The sequence below is a fragment of the Silurus meridionalis genome, chromosome 5 (genome assembly GCF_014805685.1).
Source record: "Silurus meridionalis isolate SWU-2019-XX chromosome 5, ASM1480568v1, whole genome shotgun sequence".
Lineage (NCBI taxonomy): Eukaryota > Metazoa > Chordata > Actinopteri > Siluriformes > Siluridae > Silurus > Silurus meridionalis.
Window position 1 is genome coordinate 13,138,508 of NC_060888.1, and position 25,497 is coordinate 13,164,004.

The 25,497-nt window shown below is 40.0% G+C and overlaps 1 protein-coding gene across 2 annotated transcripts in view; it reads right to left on the bottom strand.

Moving 5' to 3' along the window:
* Nucleotides 1-25,497, bottom strand: part of drp2 (dystrophin related protein 2) — a 187,963-nt gene that overhangs the window by 125,809 nt on the left and 36,657 nt on the right. Inside the window, exon 3 of one of the 2 annotated variants that reach the window (XM_046848815.1) lies at nt 4,513-4,647. The exons of the other annotated variant lie outside the window; for it this stretch is intronic. The gene's annotated coding sequence lies outside the window, so the exon portion shown is untranslated. The remainder of the gene's footprint in view (nt 1-4,512; nt 4,648-25,497) is intronic. 2 annotated transcript variants of the gene reach the window in all.

The window sequence follows — 25,497 nt, forward strand, 5'->3', positions numbered from 1 at the left end:
GAATCAACAGCCAGTCGACTACGAAGAGCAGAAGCAGCAATCCCAAAATAAATTAGATGAATGCTTTCTGCAAGCTAGGTCACTGCCTCTACGCCAGGGCCTGCCATTTTTTCTGGATCTGCACACTGAGGTGTCCAGGTCATGAAATAACTTGTATTCAGTCCCACCTCTTCAGTCTCATGTCTCCCTCTAATCTAATGTAGTGGGGCTGAAAGAGTGCGGTTGCGGGACAATTCCCCACAAAGAGACGTTGACTGGCTATCTTTCCTTCAGCACTGCATCACCCTCTAAGGCCTTGGTAAAGCATACATGGTGGCGGGTCAATCAGACCTACAGGCCTATCAGACTGACCTGCTCAAAGAGCTGGATGAGGGAGATAAACTAGATTGTAGATTGTAGGGAGAAAAACTACAACATCCTAGATTTGCTTCAGACCACAGACCTGTCTCTTAGGGCCACTTAAGAAAACATCACAGTATCTACAAAGTGCCTCCTTCAACTTCTGCCTGGGAAAATAGGGGCTTTGGAGGCCCCTAGAACAGCCTCTGCACACTGCTCGAACTGCTCTAGGTACGCCAGAGGTTCGTCTCGAGAGACTGATTTCCCTATGAGACTATCTGACAGCCTGGAAACTCCTGCCAAATGTGTTTTGATGGGTCCTGCGCACTGTAGAAAGAGGCTACAAGATTCAGTTTGGTTTCTCATCTGCCTCGCTTCAATGGGTGTGCCCCACTCCATGGTGACCTGAGCAGGCTCTGGTTATGGAACAGAAAGTACACACTCTAGGTGGCCCATTGAGGTGGTCTCTCCGCTCGACAGAGAGTCCTGGTTCTACAACCGGTACTTCATAGTTCCCAAGAAAGATGGGGGGCTGCGTCCCATTTTGGATCTGAGTCAACTGAACTGCTCACTCATACGGCTCAGTTTCAAGATGCTCACACTGAAACAACTTGTGTCTCAAATCATGTCCGAGGACTGGTTTGTCACGATAGATCTAAGGGATGCATACTGCCACACACCCATCCTTCCTCTACTCAGGAAGTTCCTGAGGGGCAAAACTTACCAATATCGGGTTCTTCCGTTTGGCCTTGCACTCTCACCCCACTCTTTCACAAAGTGTGTGGATGCTGCTCTGCTGGAGACAAGTTGACCCTCACAGCCATCAAGAGAGTGAGAGAAGGCCAGTCACTTACTGTAAAGCAGTTTCAAAGACTGCTGGGTCTGATGGCAGCTGCATCCATTGTGGTGCCACTTGGCCTTCTATATATGAGACCTCTCCGGTGGTGGTTTTAGGACCAGAGGGTTTTCCCGGAGGGGTAACCCGCTCCGCATTATCAAGGTCACGCAGCAGTGGTGGCTCAGGACCATCAGTTAGATCCAGCTAACTGCCTGGTTGGCCCAGTGCTGGAATTTCTTCAGGAAGAGTTCGCAAAAGGGTTGTCTCTTTCCATCTAAAAGGTTTACGTGTCTGCTATTGCAGCATACCATGCTCTGCTTGCTGAGCAGTTGCTGGTCACCCACTGGTGACACGTTTCCTTTGCCGTATCCAGGGGCTGGGGCCTCAGGTGTGACCTAAAGTTCCTTTGTGGGTTTTGGCCATAGTTTTGAAGGCCCTGTCCAAGCCTCCCTTCAGGCATTCACATGAGGTGCCCTTGAGGTTCCTTGCAGTCAAGACTGCTTTTCTACTGGCTATCTCATCTCTGAGAAGAGTTGGGAACCTTCAATCCCTTTCCGTGGCCTCTTCGTGTTTGGAGTTTACCCCAGGCATATCCAGTGCCTTTATCTACCCCAGACCATTCCCAATGTGCCCCTTTGTTGTCTCATGACCAGTAATTGCTCAGTAAAAAATGCTTCAGGCATTCTATCCTCCTTTCTTTCCAGCCCTGATCTGGAAAACCTTGCTTGCACTGGTTACACACCTCTACAACACTGCACCATGGAGAAAATTGGACCAGCTCTTCATCTGCTAAAGTCCCTATAAGTATTTTTACGGACAAGCAAACCCTCGGTAGGTGGATCGTGGATGGGATCTCCTCTTCTTATGAGTCCTCTGGTCTCCCCATGCCTTTGGGGTCAGAGCTCACTCGACCTGGAGTGTGGCAGCCTTTAGGGCCCTGTCCTCTGGGGTCTCTTCAGGACATTTGCAATGCTGTGGGCTGATCCACAATGCTGACCTTTGTCAGATCTTACAGCCTTGACCTTAGTGCCACTCCTGGCAATTCTGTCCTTCAGTCAGGCTGTGGTTATCCACACTAGGCAGAGACTGGTCAGTCTTGCGGTATTGTACACTTGTTTCCAAAGCATTTTTGACGCAGCTTGTTTTCTCGAAGGGAAACATCTTTAGGTTACGTATATAACCTGGGTTCCCAGAGGGAACAAGACGCTGCGTCTTAGTGCCACACTCCCTGAATCCTTGCGAGCGCTTCCTTCACTTTCGAAGCTAGCACCGTCTCCACAGCATGTGCTTTTATAGCTTCCTGCTCTTCTCCACTGGATGGATTACACACATGGTTCAGTGCGTGGTCATGCAGAGGCTTTCCCAAAGCATTGTTGGCGCAACTTCTCATTCACTCAGGGAACCAGGGTTACATACGTAATCTAGAGATGTTACTTTTTCAATTACAATGCTTAGAACCTTATAATAAACAGATATTCATAGCCTACAATATTACCAGACAATGGCTTTCATGTAGTGTTACTTATCTGATGGTTATCTCAGCAGTGGGCCTTAGATTGATTGAGAGTTTTCATTAGCAAAAGATTTACAGTGCATCCAGAAAGAATTTAAAGCGCTTCACTTTTTCCACATTTTGTTATGTTACAGCTGTATTCCAAAATGGATAATTTATTATTATCATTTTCCCCAAAATTCTACAAACAATACCTTATAATAACAACATGATGGAAGTTTGTTTAAAATCTTTGCAAATGTATAAAAATAAAAAAAAATGACATGTACATAAGTATTCACAGCCTTTGCTCAATACTTTGTTGAAGCACCTTTGGCACTAATTACAGCCTCAAGTCTTTTTTAATATGATGCTACAGGCTTGGCACATCTATTCTTGGGCAGGTTCTCTCATTCTTCTTTGCAGAACCTCTCAAGCTCCATTAGGTTGGATGGGGCGTGCCGGCCTGATTGGTGGAGTGCCGCAGAGAGGGGTATTCTTCTGGAAGGTTCCCCTCTCTCCACAGAGAAAGGAAAATGCTGGAGCTATTTCAGAGTAATCTTTATTCTTAGTCATCTCAGTTTGGCCGGGCGGCCCGCTCAAGGAAAAGTCCTGGTTGTTCCAAACTTCTGACATTTACTGATGATGGAAACCACTGTGCTCACTGGGACCTTTAATGCTGCAAAAATGTTTTGTACTCTTCCCCAGATCTGTGCTTCTGTGAATTTACCACAGGTAGACTCCAATCAAATTGTAGAAACATCTCAAGGATGATCAGTGGAAAATTGGATGCCCCTGAGCCATGTATTTTTTTTTTATTATATAGTTTTTTAAATAAATGTGCAAATATTTCAAACAAACTTCTTTCACATAGTCATTATAAGATATTGTTTGTAGAATTTTGAGGAAAATAATGAATTTAATAAATTTTGGAATAAGGCTGTAACATAAAATGTGGAAAAGGTGAAGTGCTGTCAAAACATTTTGGATGGACTGTCAATTAAATAGGCTTCTATTTGCCTATGAAAAAGTTAAAAACAATTTTTTATTGTACAAAATTCCACAAAAGCAACTTCTACCTTAATCAATATTTATTTATTTATTTACTGGAGGTATGGCGCTGTAATGTGAGTACAATCAACATAAGTAGACTGAGGATGACAACTCATGATAAAACATCAAGAGAAATTTACATTGTACATGCAAACACTGATCCGCACAGTTTGGTAAATAAAACATTGAGTCAACATTACATTCATTAGTATTCTTGTCAAACACTGTAAGTGCTGTATGCTTGTAATGAATGTAAGAAAAGCAGAGAGAGTAAGGATGAAATGGCAGCAGGTTCCCCAGCTGAGAGAGATATTTTAATAAAACATTACATTAAGATTCTGCTTTATTCTGTGTTATTCTTGTCAAAGACAATATCAGAAAACTCTTACCACTGAGAAAGTTAGCAGGACATTAAGCTAGTAGAGCTGTGTGATTTAGCAAGCTGTAGCAGAGCATCACTTAGGCCAGTGTCTGTTTAAGAGCTCTGGGTCTCCCTACAGTGTGTTAACTATAAAAGCTTCTTTATTTAACTTAGCTATTGGTTTTGTCACAAGGGTCTACTCTTTTCACCTAGAGTTTAAGCTTTGGAATCTCAAATGTGATTCAGGCAAATAAACAAGCCAACACCTGTAAACCAAGTGATACTTCTATGATTTCATTGGCTTTCAAACTAAAAAAATATGATCTTGTCCCTGGAGTTTCTATGTCAGCTCTGTATCTTAAGAAGGAGTTTCTCTCTCTTAGCTGTAAACAAGCTATGGTAAGTTGAGGATGAGGACTTTGTCATTACCCAGCTGTGAAGACGTGATCGACGTGGTGGCAGGTTTCTTGTGTCTGAATTGGAGGAAGGCAGGGCAGGTTGAAACACGTGAGAAGCAGTAGGTGAAAAATTCTCAGCAAAACCGCTTATCCTTGAGAGGGTGACCTGAGGAGAATTAAAGTTTAAAGAGTTTCTCTGAGTCAGAATGTCAGAAATAGCTACAGCAAAAGACCTTCCATTACCAGATAGATAGATAGATAGATAGATAGATAGATAGATAGATAGATAGATAGATAGATAGATAGATAGATAGATAGATAGATAGATAGATAGATAGATAGATAGATAGATAGATAGATAGATAGTAAATCGTCAGTGACTCCGGTCATGACAAACAATACCAATTCAGAAGTTGTCCATCAGTCCCCTTCTCAAGTGGATATCATGCTCCATTATTCATTCATTCTTCAGAAACAACACACAATAAAAACAAATTTAACACCAATAAGTCCTTGCCTCCTACAACTTATAAATGCAATAGGAGTCAATCTGATTTCAGCTTCAACTCCTAGTTTGTATAGTCAGGGTGGCAGTCATAACAGTGCAACATAAAAAGTTGTCTTTACCAATAAATCACTGTGTTAAAAGTACACTTTTTAGAAAACAAGTAATATACTATATAAATGAATTTGTCTTACCCTTGCTGTTTTTTAAGGAGGAGTAATTGTTAATATCTCATCCTTGCCTGATTGCCAACATTTTTTGTATGTTACTGAAATGACATTACAGACTTAGCTTTAGAACAGGGTTACAGATGAAGAGAACAACTATTGCGGTAAAACTGGTCTTTTCATCAGGATAGAATAGGCTGCTGACGTATAAAGCTGCCCTTGCTTTACTTCCCTCAAGTAACTCTGAATGAAACAAATTTTAATTGACACACCCATTAACTTCTCTAATAACTCTCTAGGTTTAACTTACTAAAACTAAGTAGGCTACGTGGAAGTACTAAGAGTTACAGAGCTACAATCTTATAGTAGTACAGTTTCTCTAAATCCACAAACACACAATGCAACTCTTTCTGACTCTCTATACTTCATCAACATTCTCAAAGCAAATAATGCATCTGTGGTACTCTTTTAGTATAGCATGAATCAATACTTTTGCTCACAGATGGTCACCACTTCTCTCAGCCTGGCTTCCACTACTCTTTACCATAACTTCATGGTGGGACTGATCAACTTTATTCCCCTGAAGTTTCTGCAGGTCTGCACATCTTTCTTATTCTTAAAGATCAGTACCAGCACACTTCTTTTCCATTCCTCAGGCATCCTCTCACCTTCCAGAATCTTGTTAAACAACCTGGTCAAATACTCCACTGCCATCTCTCCTAAACATCTCCATGCTTCTACCGGTATTTCATCTGGTCCAACCAACTTTCCAGACTTCATCCTCTTAATCACTGCTCTTACTAATCCTATTCACTTCCTGCTTCACCATCTCCACACCATCCAACCTTCTCTCTCTCTCTCATTTTTCTTGTTCATCAGCTGCTCAAAATACTCCCTCCATCTTCTCCACACTGTCCTCACTAATCAACACATTTCCATTTCCATCCTTTATTGCTCTAACTTGCAGCACATCCTTCCCAGCTCGGTCCCTCTGCCTGGTTAATCGGTGTAAATCCTTTTCTCCTTCTTTAGTGTCCAACTTCACATACAGCTCCTTATATGCCTTTTCCTTGGCTTTCACCACATCCCTCTTTACCTGCTGCCACATCACCTTGTACTCCTGCCTACTTTTCTCATCTCTATGTCGATCCCAATCCTGTTTCGCCAACCTCGTTCTCCTTATGCTTTCCCGCACGTCCTCATTCCACCACCACATCACTTTGTCTTCCTTTCTATTTCCAGATGTCACACCAAATACCTTTCTAGCTGTTTTCCTTATCACTTCACAAAATGTTTCTGTATTTGCCTAATCATCCAGCACCTCTTCACCACCACCGAGAACCAGTCTGACCTCTTCACCACCACCGAGAACCAGTCTGACCTCTTCCCTGTATCTCACACTACAGTCTTCCTCCTTTAGTTTCCACCATCTTATTCTTCTTTCAGTCCTCATTCCCTCCTCTACTTCTTCACTTCTAAAATCATCCTACAGACCACCATCCGATGCTTAAAACTTAGTCCATTTGTGTACACCTTTCTCCACTCTTATGTCACCTTATGCGCCTCCTTATTTCTAAAATAAGTGTTCACCACTGCCATTTCCAACCATGCAATCAGCAAAATATACCAACATCTGCCCTTTCACATTCCTCTCCTTAAAGCCATACCTACTTATCACCTCCTCATCACCTCTGTTCCCTTCATCTACATGCCCATTAAAGTCTGCCCCAATCACCAATCTTTTATTCCTATGTACACCTTCTACCACTTCATCCAATTCACTCCAGAATTTTTCCTTTTCTTCCATCTCACAACCCACTTGTGGAGCATATTCACTGATGACATTTATCATCACCCCTTCAACTTCCAGCTTTACTTTCATCAGCCTATCAGAAACTTTTTCACCTCCACTACACTCTTACTGTACTCTTCCTTCTCTGTACTCTTCCTTCTCAAATACTTTTGCTTTTCTCCCCTGATTGCTCAGTTTGGCTGGGCCACCAGTTCTTGGAAGAGTCCTAGTTGTGCCACACTTCTTTTATTTGAGAATTATTGAGACCACTGTGCTCTTGGGAATCTTCAGCACAGCCATGCCCATCATGTCTCTGAGCTCTGCAGGCTGTTACTTTGACCCCATCGCTTGCTTTTTGCTCTGATATGCATTGTCAGCTTCACAGCTTTACAAGTGTAGAAACATCATAACAATTAACAAGAAAATTGGTAGACACCTGAGCTAATTTTCAAGTGTTGTTGCAAAGGGTCAGAATACATATGTACATGTGATTGGGGTGGGTACCGAGAACCCATCATTTTTGGAGCCGCTACGTAATATTTATTTCATTTAGCACATTTTAATAAATTAGTACTGTTTTTTAATTTTTTAATAAAGTTCAATTCATGGAGTGCTATGTTTGTTTTTATCCAGTATCCAATAAAAAATGTCTGTTGATTAATTAGTTATTAGCAAGTACGATCCAATCTAGCCATCTGTATCTGTAAAATCTATTGGTCGACCTCTAATTCAAATATGTTGTGCTGTGGTATACTGAGGAAATCTCTCTCTCTCTCTCTCTCTCTCTCTCTCTCTCTCTCTCTCTCTCTCTCTTCTCTCTCTCTCTGGGTTGTTTTTAATTATTTATTTTAAAAAAAGTGAAAACATTTCTAGAATTCTGTTCACATTGACATTACGGGGTGCTAAGTGCAGATTAGAAAAATAAATCACTCTAAACGATTGTAGTAGAAATGTATTAATAGCAGGCTGCAACATAATGTACGATATTTGTGACTCTCTGTGATGAATATCTGTTTATCTATAATATTCACCAACTGACCTTTCAGAGGGAACCTGGGAAAATGCATATGCATATACAATTTTGTGGACACCTGACCATAAGATTGGTATGTGCTATTGAACATCCCATTCCACACTTATTCCCCTGGGGTGCAATCAGTGTTTTAATTCATCCCAAAGATTTTCAATAGATCAGTGGTCTATAGCACACCACTTAAGATCTTCCACTTCAACCCAAATAAACCATGTCTTCATGTGGCTGACTTTGAGGCACAGGGGCATTTTGTTGCTGGAACAGGTTTGCATCTCCTAGTTTAAGTAAAGAGGATGTAATGCAATCACATTCAAAGACATGCTATACAATTTTTTGCCTCCAACTTTGTGGTGACAGATTGGGGAAGAATGTCTCTAGTTTACATATGTAATCATAGTTCCCTGAGGGACAAGAGGTTGGAATGCTTTGGAAACGTGACTGTGTTGTCCATGTTTTGAATAATGAGTCTAATAAAAGTCAAAATGAAAGGCAGGCTGTCACCGGCGGGGTGACGTCATGACCAGGAAGTATAAAACGCCCATGGAGAGAAGCTGGCTTCAGCTTCTGTAACCAAGAAGGAAGCGCTAAAGGGACGCTGGAGGTGTGGCATAGAGACTCAGCGTCTCGTTTTCTCAGGAAACTACGGTTACATACATAACCTAGGTCAAAGGACAGAGGTGCCAGGAGTGGCACAGAGGTCAAGGTTGTAAAACCTGGCAAAGGTGAGTGAGGTAGACCAGCCCGCAGCATCGCAGAGGTCTTGGAGGGACCCTCCAGTGGACCATTCCCTTAGAGGCTGCCACACTCCGGGTAGAGTGAGCTCTGACCCCGAATGGAGCAGGGAGACCAAAGGACCCGTTAAAAGACACTATAGCATCAATAATCCATCTGCTGACTGTCTGCATATGAGCAGGATGGCCTTTCCTCGGAGGGCCATAGCAGATGACCGGCAGACATAGCAGTCTCGTGCTCGGACCGGGCACAGCCAATTCAATCTCTCCTGGTCTGGGGTCTGGAATGGAGGAGGATTGAATGCCTGGAGCCTGACAGGTCGTGGGATGACCGAGGGCATGTTGGGGACATAACCCGCTCTAGGGTGCAGGAGAGCACTGGCCATGCCTGGAGTGAACTCCAGGGAAGAGGGGGCCACAGAAAGGGCTTGTAAATCGCCTACTCACCTAAGAGAGAAGATAGCCAGCAAGAATGCGGTCTTAACGGACAAGTGCCTCCTTAAAATCTACCAGGAGGTGACAGACTCCCTCCCAGTGTCTCCCTCGGAGACTTCCGGTGACGTAGCTTCCTGTGTTTGACTTGTTTGCCGCGAGTTCCGTGTTTGTATTCGTGTTTATATTCGTTTGTTTGTGTTTTTCTCTTTTAATAATCCTAAATTGTTTGTCTTCCTGACTTGTGCCTGTAGTCAGTTAAACTCGACTACCACTATATCTTCTCTCACTTTATCTTATTTGTGTATCCGAAATCTGTTCGTGATTATGAGCACTATGCCGGCTGTGTGTCTGACTTTGAGCACAGGTGAGGACTCGTTCGATTTGCAAACGGTGGCGTTGGAGATGGAGGTTTTGGAGAAACAGATTCGCGAGCTGCATGAAAAGCATGCCCGGCTGCGAGAGCGAAAGCGGCGCTGAAACATCCCGGCGGACGCGCACTCGTCCCAGGTAAATTCCGGGTTGAACCTAACGCTCCCAGCACCTCAACTCCGCGTGTTTCTCTGCCCAGACCCAGCGCACCTACAACTCCGGCAAAGGTGCAACATGGACCCTGGATGCGGCAGCAGCGGAAGAGACAAGCAAAGCCCGGTCGAGGACGTCTCCCCGCCACCACTACAGGCCTTCGAGATCTCGACCGAGAACCGCCGCCCCTCTCCGCGAGACGGAACGCGACACTGTGATTCTCGGAGATTCCATCGTCTGGCATGTCCGCGCTACCGGAGCTAAAGGTAAGGTGCACACTCGCTGTTTTCCTGGTGCTCGTGTTCTTGATGTCGCTGCGCAGGTACCCGCGGTCCTGAAGGAGAACTTGGAGCGGTTGTTCTTCATGCCGGAACGAACGACACCAGGCTGAGACAAACGGAGGTATTAAAGAGGATTTCAGGATCTTGGTGGAGACGGCACGCAGCACATCACCCACAACGAGGATCATAGTGTCAGGACCTCTTCCCACTTACCAGCGAGGGGCTGAGAAGTTTAGTAGACTTTTAGCTCTAAATGAATGGTTACAGTCATGGTGTCGAGAACATAAACTTCTCTTTGTTAATAACTGGAACTGTTTCTGGGAGCGTCCTAGGTTCTTCCGCCTGATGGCCTGCACCCCAGCAGAGTTGGAGCAGCAGTGCTATCAGATAACATCTCTAGGATACTTCACACCATCTGACTGGTAAGACATCAGGAAATCTTCGACAATGAGAACACGCATACAACAGACCAAATAGTTACAAGTTCACACACAGCCCAGATTATAGAAACCGTATCTATCCCTCGTGTAGTAAAACCAAGAAGTAAATACACAAGATCCAGAAACAATCTCATTGAAGTTAAAACTGAAAATGCCAGATAAACAAACACCAAAAAGTTTTAAAGTTTGGTCTTTTAAACATTAGATCACTTGCACCCAAAGCACTGATTATAAATGAGATGATCACAGAGAATAATCTCGATGCACTCTGTCTCACTGAGACCTGGATTAAATCAGGTGATTATATGGGTCTAAACGAGTCGACACCGTCAGGATATGATTATAAGCATGAGCCCCGTCAGACTGGTCGTGGGGGTGTAGGAACCATTTATACTGCTTCTCTTAATGTTAGTCAGATGTTAGGATTCAGCTTTAAATCATTTGAAGTGCTCGTTCTTAAAGTTGTACTTTCGGACATACATAGTAAACTCGCTCTGGTCACCGTGTACAGACCCCCAGGGCCCTACGCTGATTTTCTTCAAGAGTTTGCTTGTTTTCTATCAGATCTCTTGATCAATTTTGATAAAGTGCTGCTTGTAGGAGACTTTAATATTCATGTAGATGATGTAAACGATGCTCTAGGATTATCATTTGTTGACTTATTAAACTCTTTTGGGGTTAAACAAAACGTCACCAGACCAACTCATCGCTTTAACCACACACTAGACTTAATAATATCACACGGAGCAGACGTCACTGATATAGATATTTTACCTCAGAGTGATGACATCACAGACCATTACCTCATACTGTACACACTACCGGTAGAGCAGATTAGCCGTGTTGCACCACGTTATCGACCTGGTAGGACTATTGTTCCAACCACTAAGGACAGATTCGTAAATAACCTGCCTGATTTATCTCAATTTCTCACTAAACCCATAACTACTATTAATCTTGATGAGATAACTAAGAACATAGACCTTATCCTCACTAGCACATTAGACACCGTTGCCCTATCCGGTTAAAAAGGTTAGAGACCAAGCACCTGCATCTTGGTATAATAGTCATACACATGCCCTCAAGAGAACAGCACGTAATCTGGAGAGAAAATGGAGGAAAACTAAATTGGAGGTATTTAGAATCACAGATAAAGACAGTATGCTCAGCTACAGACGGGCGCTAAAAGCTGCTAGAGCTGAACACCTGAGCAAACTTATAGAAAACAACAAAACAATCCCAGGTTCCTTTTCAGTACAGTAGCTAAACTAACTACAAATCAGGGCTCTGAAAATTGTGTTCCATCACAGTTTAGTAGTGAGGACTTTATGATTTTCTTCACTGAAAAATAGATAACATTAGAAAAACAATTGTGGCAGTTCAACCTCTTACAGCATCTCCTGAGACAGTGTTACCTTCAACTCCACAACTCCACTGTTTTACATGTATAGGACAGGAAGAGCTGTATAATGTTATTGCCAAAGCTAAATCGACAACATGTCAGTTAGATCCAATTCCTACTAAATTACTGAAGGAAGTGTTATATACAACTGGTGAGCCTCTTCTAAATATTATTAACTCCTCACTATCTTTAGGTCACGTCCCTAAATCCCTCAAGTTAGCAGTTATTAAGCCCCTCATTAAAAACCTAATCTGGATCCAAACACGTTATCAAATTACAGACCAATTTCAAATCTCCCATTTATGTCTAAGATTTTAGAAAAGATTGTCGCTGCACAGTTATGTTCCTACCTGCAAGAGAACAATATCTTTGAAGAATTTCAGTCAGGTTTTAGGCCCCATCATAGCACAGAAACTGCTCTAGTTAAAATAACTAATGACCTGTTTTTAGCTTCAGACCAAGGCTTCATCTCGCTGTTGGTTTTACTAGATCTTAGTGCTGCATTCGACACTATAGACCATGATCTCCTCCTAGATCGCTTACAAAATTACATCGGCATTCAGGGACAGGCATTAAGCTGGTTTAAATCCTACCTGTCCGATCGTTACCATTTCGTAGATTTGAATGGAGAGCTATCCAGGCTAATGCAAGTAAATTATGGCGTGCCGCAAGGTTCAGTTCTAGGACCCCTGCTCTTCACAATATACATGCTTCCGTTAGGAAATATTATTAGAAGGCATGGAATTAGCTTCCATTGTTATGCTGATGATACTCAGCTATATATTTCATCTAAACCAGGCGATACAGCTCAATTAACCCGGATGACTGAGTGTGTTAAGGAACTAAGAGATTGGATGACCCATAACTTTCTACTTTTAAATTCTGATAAGACTGAGATTTTGCTCATCGCCCAAAAACTGGTATACAGACGCTCCAGCATCTCAACCTGCATTTAGACGGATGTTCTGTAACCACTAGTTCAACGGTAAAAGACCTGGGTGTTATTTTAGACAGCGACTTGTCTTTCAAAAATCACATCAATCAGGTTACAAAACAGCCTTCTTTCACCTTAGAAATATTTCTAAGCTAAGAAATATGTTGTCTATATCCGATGCAGAGAAGCTCGTCCATGCGTTATGACCTCCAGAATAGACTACTGTAATGCGTTACTAGGTGGATGTCCTGCTTCATTAATAAACAAGCTTCAGTTAGTCCAGAATGCAGCAGCCAGAGTTCTTACAAGGTCAAAAAATATGATCACATAACCCCGATCTTATCGTCCCTACATTGGCTTCCTGTTAAGTTTCGAATAGACTACAAACTATTACTTCTCACTTATAAAGCACTAAATGGTTTGGCTCCGTGTATCTATCCAGTCTTTTAACACGCTACAATCCGCCACGCCCCTGAGATCTCAAAACTCTGGGCTTCTAGTAGTTCCTAGAATAGCAAAGTCCACTAAAGGTGGTAGAGCATTTTCACATTTAGCTCCTAAACTCTGGAATAGTCTTCCTGACGGTGTTCGGGCTCAGACACACTCACCCAATTTAAGTGTAGATTAAAACGTATCTTTTAGCAAAGCCTACACATAACACACATCACATCATAACCTTGTGCTCCAGAACATCTGATCACATGCACATTATCAACTTGTGCTGTTAATATCATGAACAGCAGCTACGCTAATTCCTCTCCACTGCTTCTCTTTCTCTCCCCATCCCGAGGCATCCTGAGGTTGCTCCAGCTCCAGTCACCTCCCACCTCGTGATGATTACGGACCTTTAAAGAAGTAGGAGCCGAACTCACAAACATCCTGAACCATCTAGAGATGTACCAGTGCCATTTGGATCCCGCTACATGTGTGGAGTTTTGACATTGGACCTCCTGGAGTGTTTAAAGGCTCTGGCATGGAGAAGCTGATGCTGGATCTGTGGTGATCACAAATGCTGAGCTTATAAAACTCGGAGCTACTAACCATATAGACTGTATAAGACTGCAGAAAGAACATTACTTATAATCTTATACTCCAGTGCTCATGTTAGTTCTCACTCTCCAGTGTTCTGTATTGTTGAAAGATTTATGATCAAACTCTTGATGTCACCCAGATGAGGATGGGTTCCCCTTTTGAGTCTGGTTCCTCTCAAGGTTTCTTCCTCATAACATCTAAGGGAGTTTTTCCTTGCCACAGTCGCCACGGCTTGCTCATCAGGGACAAATGCACACCATTCACCATCACTGTTGATTTGTGTAAAGCTGCTTTGAGACAATGTCTGTTGTGAAAAGCGCTATACAAATAAACTTGACTTGACTTGACTTGACTTGAATTCTCTCCAGAACTCCCGGAAGCAGCGCAACAGGGGGAAGGTGTAAAGATGCAGCCTCAGAAACTGTTGGGCCATGGCATCCAGTCCCAGCAGGGCTGAAGGATATAGGGAGAACCACAGGAGACAGGGCGACGTCTCTAAAGACGCGAGACAGGTCTACTTAGGCTTTGCCAAATTTCTCCAAAATCTGCTCCAACACCTGAGGGTGGAGGCACCACTTCCCGGGCTTGGACCCCTGTCTTGACAGGGTGTCTGCTGCTTCGTTTAAACAGCCTGGGATATAAGCTGCTCTGAGGGAGAGGAGCTTCCCCTGGGCCCACAGAAGGATCTGGCATGCCAGCCTGTACAGGGGGCACGGGCGCAGACTCCCCTGGTGGTTAATATGAGACCACATGATGGCCTCTGAGGTCTGGGAGGAAGTGCTTCAAAGCCAGAAGCACGGCTAGCATTTCTAGGCAATTGATGTGCCACCATAGATGGGGACTCTCCCATAGACCTTGTGCAGAGCGGATCAGACGCAGCTCTAGAGAAGAGACCTCCTGGTCCACAACGACACTTGGTAGAACCCAAGGAGGGAGCTCGTTGGAGCTGGCTGTGCCCTGAAACATATTTTGTGGCAGGGTTAACAAACCAGGTCCCTGAAGGGGCAGGAGGGAAACAGGCACCGAAAGAGGCGGTGCTACATGCCCTCCGGTCATCCCTTCACAGGTCAGGTCAGGACCTTTTGGCCGAAGCCCTCTACCTGGAGGTGAAAGGTGTGCCCGCCGAACAGCCCCATGAGAGCGGCATGGGAGATACCGCTGGAACGCCGCCGATTGTCTCCTGGACTCCTGGAACCTGTCGACTACTGAATCAATGGCATCGCCGTACAAGCCCAAAGGAGAGAGTGGTGCGATCAGCAGCATGACCTTGTCCCTGCCAGGTATTTTCTTACAGGGTAAGCCACAGATGTTTCTTGATGGCTATTAGGGTGGCCATTGACCGGCCAATGGCCTTAGTGGTCTCTTTTGTGGCCACCCAAAGGGTCTCCCATATCCAGCTTTCACAGCAGGTCTGCTTGGTATGCCTGTAGCACTGACATGGTGTGCAGACAACCCGCAGCCTGACCTGCTGAGGCGTAAGCCTTACCCATGAGTGCCGAGGTGGAGCGCAGGGGCTTGGTGGGTAATGTCGGGGGTTTAAGGGAGGATGCCACACCCGGGGAGAGATAGCAAGGCAGCGCACCTCTGCCTCAGCCAGAGCAGTACCGGGACCGCGAGGAGTGGGGGCGCCCTCCTCAAAGAGCGCCTGCCGGGAGCGAAGACAATCGCTGACAATCGGCTCTCTCGAGAGTCAAAATTGCATGCTCCATTTCCAAACAAGCCACACGCCGGAGAAAAAAGCCTGTTGAAGTACCCTGTTTGCCTAAGTTTGTAAACCTAAACTGCAATTTCTTTTTTAATCAATCAACAATCGCATATTTATTCGACAATTCTATTCCACTTACATAACTTTAAATATTAAATAACTAGTATATTATACATTATTTCTCTTTGTAGTAAATATTTGAAAAAGTCTTAAAACATTCTGTTTATTTCTAATTTTAGTTTAAATTATATATATATATATATATATATATATATATATATATATATATATATATATATATATATATATATATATATATATATATATATATATATTAGATTGATTTGGCTATAACTTCTGTTGTGTTCTCTATTTTCCTTAAGAAGGGTTTTTATCAAGCCAATGTACCCAACAGCCTAGACATGCAGAGAATAGGAGAATATTTTCCTGTGTAAGAAATGACCAGTACTTACCAGATATTGCTGCAGCATTTTTAATGTTTCCGTAGGTGTCCTGGCAGCATCTCTGAAATGATTTCATCTTGTTGTTTTGTCAATTTAAGAGGAACATCCTGTTCTTGGTGATGTCATGTTGCCCCATTTTCTGCACTTGTTGATTAACAGTATTTTATGGTACAAGTATTGTTATAATAATTTTTTTTCTTTTTGTAGCGTTAATGTTACAGATCTTTTGTGGAAAAATTCTGAAACATTATAAGGCACAACTGTTTGTTTGTTTGCTGGTTTGTTTGTTTTTACAGTGTTAAAATCAGGCTGTTAAAAACTTACTATTAATGGTTAAATGAAAAGAAATTTTATTTAACCATTCTATTGGTTTGGTTATCATTATCTATTGCTTGGTTATCATTTAACCATTCTATTGATTATTATATTATTTTATATATTTGCACATTTCTTTTTCTTTGCTGCTGTAACAGAGACATTTCCTCACTGTGGGACAAATAAAGGTATATCTAATCTTATCTTATCTTATCATCTTATCTTATCTTATCTTATCTTATCTTATCGTATCTTATCTTATCTTATTTTATCCTAATTTAAATACTTTTGTTATAATTAAACTTAAAATGAAAAACAATAAATCCATCAATCACCCATTAGAAGATGGTCAATTGTGGCCATACAGACTGTAGCAACCAAGAAATGACGGGTATTTAACAGGCCTATAGTATGCCATGAAAACATTCCCCACACCAGCCTGTTAACATGTAAGCCCCTTAACCCCCAGATTTATTCAGCCGTTGTCCAGTGCAGCCTCAGCTACAGTAGCTGTTCTAAGCTGACAGAAGTGGAAACCAATGTGATCTTCTGCTGTTCTAGTGTCGGCCTCAGGTTCTATGTGTTTTGCATTCTAGGATGCTTTTCTCATTACCACAATGTACAGAGTGAGGATGAGACATACTGTATCCTTTCTGTCAATTTGTACAAGTTCTCTTATCAACAAGGTATTCTGTTTGCAGAAATGCCACGCACTGTATGTATTTTTTTTTTTGCCTCATCCCGTAATAAACTCTAGAGATTGTTATGCATGAAAATCCTGAAGATCAGCAGTTATAGAACCACTCAAATCAGCCCATCTGGCACCAATATCATGCCACAGTCAAAATAACAGATCTGATTGATGATCACAATCTGATGGTTGATGTGAACATTACCCATAGCTGCTGCCATTTGACATTTAATAATAAATGCATCTCAGATAAATTGATTACATATATCCAGTAGCACATATTGAATTCTGATGATATTTTAAAACAAGCATTTTCTTATCTACCACTTTTCACCTTTAAACAAAGAACTCTTCAGATCTGATGTAATGTCATGTAACTAAATAAATGGATATTCACAAGGATGCTTTCCTTGTAGAATTCATCCTACATTATAAATTCTGATACAGTAAATACACCGTAGCATTTTAATGATACTTCATAATATATATGACCAGAGGCTTGATAAAACTTCTGCAATGTTCTGGCCCCAGGATTTAAAACAACACATTAGTTAAAATGGCAAATAAATATCTGTTACACCTTCTATACCTGGCTTTGAACTTCCCCTATAGCTAGGCACTTTCATGAAAAGATATATAGCATCAGCAGAATTATAATGCAAGAAATTAACAAGTTAGCATATTTCTAAGGGGATGAAATATTTAAAAATAACTATTCAAAAAAAAAAGTAATCATGAACCTAAATCAGGTGGGATCTATGGACCCCAAGCAATGGCACCCAAAAAATATAAATGAGGTTTTTGACGTAGTGTTTTTTCTATAGCTAAATTTTTGGGGAAAGCATATTACCTTTTATTGTGTTATTATGTACTGATCAATAATTGCTATTTGATGTCACAGTATGGTGAAGTAAGTGTTGATATTAACTTTTAGATCATGACACATGCTATTACTACAAATATTTATGAACTACCATGCTTTTGGTAATAGGATTTGATTATTGATGTGTGCCCAATGTCTTTTTAGCACAGAAATCCATTAGAAATAAATATTTGAAATGTTAAATAATCAAAATAAGGACTCATTAAGTACAGCCTTTTTTAAGAACGAAAAGTGAGACAAAAGACGACTACACACTTATTAAGGCTTACAATTCATTGTCTGTTTCTTTCCTTATTGCCCTGTCACAATATAACTGTGATGAGATATATAGATCATTATTAACAATATGCCTGCTGCAACTATTCACTATCTTTTATTCATATTTCTCCATTCTCACCACTATGTGCTGTGTTTTGTGTAATCATATGCCATCTGCATAATGGTAGATAGATTAACATTGTTATAGCAGTGGTCACACTAAAATCAAATTTAGATTAAAAATGTTTCTTTCACACTGACAGAACTTCATCGTTGGTTTTCTGGGTCAAAGCAGCATTAAATCAGTCACTGGTTAACTGGCTTACTGGCTAACTTCCATCCTAGATTTCATGTGATCTTTTGATGTGCAAAAGATGTGCATGAAAATCGGGCCAATTAACATACAATATAAACCTAGCTTTGCATGCCAGCATATCTTTTTTTTCCTAAAATATGATCATATTTGTTTTTCACTTGAATTCTTTTGGCATATCATAGCAAAACCAGCTACATTTTAAGAGGCAGACATTTTGTGTTCACTTTTTACCTTTACTGTAAATGAAAATGGTGGCCTCACTTGTTCAAGTCAGCTACCTAATAATTGTATAACGTTTTGCTATTTGTTTTAGCTGTATTGCAACTTTATTGTGATCTTTTTACCACTTCCATTTTCAGAATATTTAATGAGATTACTGTTCAGAAGAAATTCCATAATGAAAGTGTAAACCATGAAAGCAAGTGTGTCCAATCCACAAACAACTGACTTGTTCTTGCATGTGAACTTTTCACTTTTGTTGTGCACACAGTTTACATTTTGCATTCATTTTTAATGACCAAGCTTGCTGATATTGCTGTGTGAATCAGATCAGCCATCCTTGCTGTCTCTAAAAAATATACTGTTTAAAGGTATAGCTATGGATATGCTCTTCACTGTAGAGTGCTAAGTGAAGTGGCCTGCCTAAATCAGTTGCCTAAGTGCTACCCTATTAGTCTACATTCGAGCTGAAAATAAACAAATAGCTACAACAGCATCCATTAAGTAGCCAGGGAACTAAAGATAGTGTCCAACCCATTAACAGCATTAATCTGGATGAACACAATGTATTTCTTCTTTATTATTATGCAGGGATAAAAAGAGTGGCCAAAAACTACAGTGCAGGAACTGAATGATAAGATAAAAGATGAAAGCAGGAAATGCAAGGATTAGTGAAGTAGCAATGGGTTGGTGAAATTAGAAATGAAGTTTGGGCATTCCTACTGCTAATATTATTTAATCAAATGCATGTACATTTTTATTTTTAAATAGACAGTATGGCAAACCACCACAAGCGTGCCCCTGTTTTGCTCTCTCTACTTTTTTTCTCAGTCAATGTCTAATTAAACTCATCAATGAGGAGCTGATTTGTGTTTGTTATAGCCTGTTGTTCCATAATTTACAGTTTCGCTCCAACTGATATTATCTGACAATGTATAGTGACTAATAGTGGACTTCTTCTTCTGCTCCCGTTAGGGGTCGCTATAGCAGATCATCTGTCTCCATGTCACTCTGTCCTTTACATCTGCCTCTTTTAAACCACCTACCTGCATGTCTTCCCTCACCACATCCATAAACCTCATCCTTGGCCTTCCTCTTCTCCTCCTTCCTGGCAACTTCATCTTCAGCATTCTCCTACCGATATACCCCATGTCTATCCTCTGCACATGTCCAAACGATCTTAATCATGCTTGCCTCACTTTATCTCCAAAACGTCCTACATGTGCTGCCCCTGAAATAAACAAATTTTCAATTCTGTCCATCCTCGTCACTCCCAATAAAAATCTCAGCATTTTTAGCTCTGTCACCTCCAGCTCCAAATCCTGTCTTTTATTTAATGCCACTGTGAACCATACAACATTGCAGGTCTCACCACAGTTCTATAAACTTTCTCTTTCACACTTGCAGATACTTTTATTGAAGATACCCACTCTACCCTGCCTGCACTCTTTTTTTCACTTCTCTAACACACTCTCCATTACTTTGCACTGTTGACCCCAGGTGCTTAAACCACTCCACTGTTAAAAAGTTGCACCAGTAATATCGGGCCATGATATTGATTTAAAGGAGTTAAAGAAAAATCTACTACATTGCCTCTGTTATTATTATAAAACATTTATGTCTCAGAGTGATAAGGGACTTATAGGGATAAAACTATTTTATTCACTCAGCAACATACTTGTTGAAAGATAGACAGCAAGTGTTATTTTAAAGTCATAATCATGCCAGGTCTTTTCCAAATAGCAAACACTATCAAAAGAAAAGCTTGGCTTGCGTTTACCCAAATTTATGGATTGTTCCTGCAACCCCAATTTTAAATGAGAGAAATGTAAAACACTTAAAAAACAATGCAATGATTTTAAAATCTTATATCTTATATAAATTACTCTTATTTAATTCACAATTAAACATATAAATGTGGATAGCAACTGGCACAATTTGGATAGCAAATGCAAAATTCTAAGGGGAATTTGTATTACTGTTAAGAGTAGGAGGCCTTTAGGTCATTGAATTATATGATTTTTTTATGGATAGTAACACTGATTAAAAATAAAATGCTCTAAAATATGATGTTCTACTAAAGTGCGAGACATAAAATAATGTGTCTTTCATTCCTGATTGCAGCATGAGTTCTTTGTTCATTTTCCAACTAACCTAGAGCTAAATGCGTAGTTAATGAACTCTATAAAACATGACAAGCTAATATTTGACATACAGGATTAACATTCTTTAGAGAAAGCAATAATACAGCAATCCCGAATGCTCATGTGAACATCTGGAGACATGATGATGGGTAATAATGTTGTGAGTAATGCTGCAATAGTTTGCCACAGTTTTTAACCAGAGGAGACATACACAAGACATTCTGAGCTACATAGGGTCCTACAAAACAGTCTGGTGTCAACAGTAAGTGCTGCAGGTCAAAGCATAAAACAATACCAAGTCCAGTATTTGGAAAAAGAAAGAAACATTTTTTAATATAGTTGAGGAACTTGAAATGTCTGAAACATTTGTTGTGGGCATCATGAACTATAAAAAGTATAAAAATAAAAGAAGAAAAAATAAATGTGCAGAATTATAGATCCATGTGAGATGATAAGTAGATAGCATTAAAGATTTTAAATAGAGCTGTTATCACACTTAAGTTAGTCACTCGTATAAAAGCAAATTTGATCAGCATGTCTGATATTAAAGAAATGAATGAAAAGTCAGAGAATACAGAAGATGATGGTAGTGCTAAAAACTACAATGGGCATGCTACTAACGGTTTAGGCACAAGCAAATTGAAAGTTATAGTAAAAAAAAAATGCATAATCTGCTCTTTTTTTTGTTGTAAGTGACAGAATAGATTTACTACTTGCTGATAAAGCCTTTAAAGAACTAGAGCTGATAAAAGCGATGTACCACATCAACACAGCTATGAGCAGTTTGAGTGACTATGCAGTCTCTAGCCTGCAACCCTTTCTCCAGGGGTTTTGGCACACTGCTATTAACGTACAAATATCTAAAAAAGCATGCACAGTCTGTACACCCTGTACAAATTAGTCTCGAACCACTGAGGGTTCATACGAAGAAAGACCTCAATGGTGTGTATGCATGTGAAGGAAAAGTGAGTAGACCTGAGTGTGCATTGACCCAAACTCCCTGAATGAATACATAAAGCATGAACACTACCAAATACCAAACTGTGAATAAATTACCTGTACGATGACTGACATCAGAAGGCTTTTGTCATATGAATTTGGATGAAAGCAACACCAGGTACTGCACCCTTAACACACCATTTGGCAGATACTGTTTTCTAAGCCAACACTTTGAAATAAATATTTTTTATAACAGGGAACACATCATTGAGTGGCTGGATGACCTAATTGCATGCTTCCCCACAACACAAAATGGTACTGGGGAGGATCTGAAAAAATGGACTGATGTGCACTTAAAGCAAATATCAATTCTAAGATCAGGAGATTGTCTCCTTGTGTTCAGCTAGACCAAGCTAAAATCAAGGCCATATTAAATATGCCAAGGCTCACAGACCAGGTATACTTTGCATCATGAGAATGATCAATTTCTTAATTAAATTCCAATCCAAATTTTTCAGTGAATATATTTTACATTTGTAAGCTCCTGCAGAAAAAGATTTGTCCTTATTGTCAAGTGCATCTTCAAGCTGTATTATAATACATTTTAGCAAAATATGGTATTTCAGCCACATTGATGAGGGCCAAGGGATTTAATGACAGTGTGTTCAGACAGTTCATAGAGCGTGTGATTTTCATAAAACTACATTCTCACTCTTATGGAAAAGCGGTCAGGGGGGAAATTCAAAGCCACTCATGAAGATGGCTTTTGATAGCAAGTCTTGCTCTACTCAGTAACAGAGCACCACCCCTGGCTGTTTCTGCTCTGAACAAAAAAATGGACAGAGACTAAAGACAGAAAACAAAGCCAAAGTTATTCTATAACACATCAGGGGAACATTTGACATTCTGTAGCTGTCAAGAAATGTTTCCTCCACAATCCTCTATCAGGAAAAAACATAAGAAAACTGATTGGTTGCATGCAATCACACAGAATGCACATATACCCAATGTATGCAGAAATTCTGATTATGTAACTAATCATATGTAAAAAGCACAGTCATTATTTTAGATTAACACTTAATGAGACACACAGTCACCTTGCATAGATCTAAAATTATTTACTGTATTTAGGTGTACAAATAAATTCATGAAATGTTTCTGAAGTGGTCAGTAGCTCTTTTCTGCTTGCTATTCACTTTTGGAAGTGAGTGGGAATAGAAACATTCTTTATCCACCAAAGCAGCATTTCAACAAATTGTTAACCGTCTCACAAACTTTCACTCAACAAGAAAATATACAGTAATATAAGTCACACAGACAAATGATGATTAGTCACAGAGAGCCATCTAAATGTCACTATATGAATCTTAGTGTTAATTCTGGGGTCTGTGTAGAAGCAGAAGAAAGTAGTTGCAACATTGGTGAGGAACACTGCAATTTATTCATCTGGTGGCCAAATTTAAATTTTAATGCCAAATCTGTATTCCAATCTCAACAAAGCTCAATGTTTTAAACCCTGACTGCTCTTTAACTGATAACATCTTTATTTGTTTGTTTATTGCTTCACAGTACAGATGGACAATAACACAAAAGATATGTCAAAAGCAACCAAGAAGTCAGTTTCCGTATCTATACCCCATCAAGCATGCATTCCATTTGTTGAAGATGAAGACTTAAGTAAAAGTAAAAGCCTGACAAACCATCACATCCTATTTATAATTATATTCATTTGTCCAATTACACTTTAAACCCTAATAATGGTTCCAATTAGTAAGTAATTATTATTAATAATATTTCACATTATATTTTTGTTATTTTTTTGTTATTTTTCAATCCAAATATGTGGACCCAAATATATATATATATATATATATATATATATATTAGGGATGCACCGAATATTCGGCCACCGGTTTTCGGCCGAAAGACTTTGATCACCGAAACAACACGGCCGAAACAGTTTGTTGTGATGACGCAAACAGAAACCGCGACCTGCATGTGCTTGTCTAAAACAACATGTCTGCGGTGTGGACGTATTTCAGTATATCTGAGAAAGACCCACGGATAGCGATTTGCAAAACATGTAATGCCGAACTTCCAAGAGGGGGTGCGTCTGCAAAAACTTTCTCCACATCGGGTTTAATTTGAAATCCAAACATCCGATTGCTATGCTGAATATGAGAGGAACACAGCACAGAAAAGCAAAACCCCTCCGAGCATGCGCACTCCGTCTGTGGTGGACGTTTTTGAAAAGGCAAGGAAGTTTCCCAGTGATATTGTTGTATTGTATCTTTAAGCAGTTGCACTTGTTCTGAATGCACTTTGATTTTATGAAAGAACATATTTAATTTTACAACCTTTAAGCAGGCCAGAGGGCCTGTACATTATTATTTAATGTACACATGAGTGCATTTAAGTTAAACATTTAAGACTAAATTTTAATTAATTTTATCCTGTGCATTGTTGCAATGTGCTATAAATAAATATTTTCATAATTTGTAATTGATTTATTCTTTGAAACTTTAATATTAATTTATGCAATTAAAATGCCTTGTTTTTAGTAAGGTTAGTACACAGGTTAGTCATAGCCATAAATGCAATGGTAATAATAATTGCCATAATTTCTTTCGGTGTTTCGGTTTTCGGTTTTCGGCCTTGCTTTCCTCCTTTTTCAGTTTTCAGTTTCGGCCAAGAATTTTCATTTCGGTGCATCCCTAATATATATATATATATATATATATATATATATATATATATATATATATATATATATATATATATATATGACCTAGCTGTAAATAAAAAACCTGTTTGTAGAAGGAGGTTGAATTATGCATTTCTCTTCAATAAGAGTTAGATTAATACATATGATTGACAGGGCACATTAAAATATTTGTCATTCATGGCATTTATCTTTGAAGAAGTAATAAAAAGAATAATGCTGAAATGTGAAGCCCATTAAACTCTGTTCTGGATGGCATAGTCATTGTGATCCAGATTATATTAGCCATATAATGTATGCATGTTCTTTACTAACTAAACATAATGAAGTAGTAATGCTGGGCAACCATGCATTAGCAGTCAATTGTGGTCATCATGTAAACTCATTCATAGTTAGACATTATTTCAGAAAAAACTTTTTTCCAGTTTTAGACTTATTTCTTTTCTCTAGTAAAAGGAAGTATTAAAGCTAAAGGACTGCTTATTGCATGACCTACTGCTATTACTCAGTCTACCAGCTACCACCTGGGAATACAGCTGAGATGTAAAGTCCATTCCGGTATAATCTGGACCAGGCCTCCTTATAGTATGTCTTTGCCTATCCTTCAAAATCATTCCTAAACCCTCTCCCAATCTCCCTTCAGATATCCCCCTGCCTCCTTGACTGTTGAGTACTGACTCAGTTTGAAACTCTTTCAGGCAGAGTTACTCTGATTACATATAACTTTTCAAAAATATTTTCTGAATGCTGTTTTCTATTAATACAATGAAACCTAATGTTCTAAATTCTACATATCTCATGTCTACTCTTATTGTCCATTAATATGTAATTTCAGAAATTAATTTTTAAATACATTCGAATTAGCTATGACATAGCATTAATTAGCATAATGCTTTAATGCTTTTTATTTTATTAAGTTTTTAAGTCTCAAGTACACATACAGTTTATTAAAGTTTCACATACAATCCAACAACACAAAGTCAGCAACATAATCATCCAACAGGCTAAAGAATGGCAAACATGAAGAGCAAAGTAATGAAAGATTAATGTTAAAATGAGAATTGGATCATGAAACCAAAGGCTTAG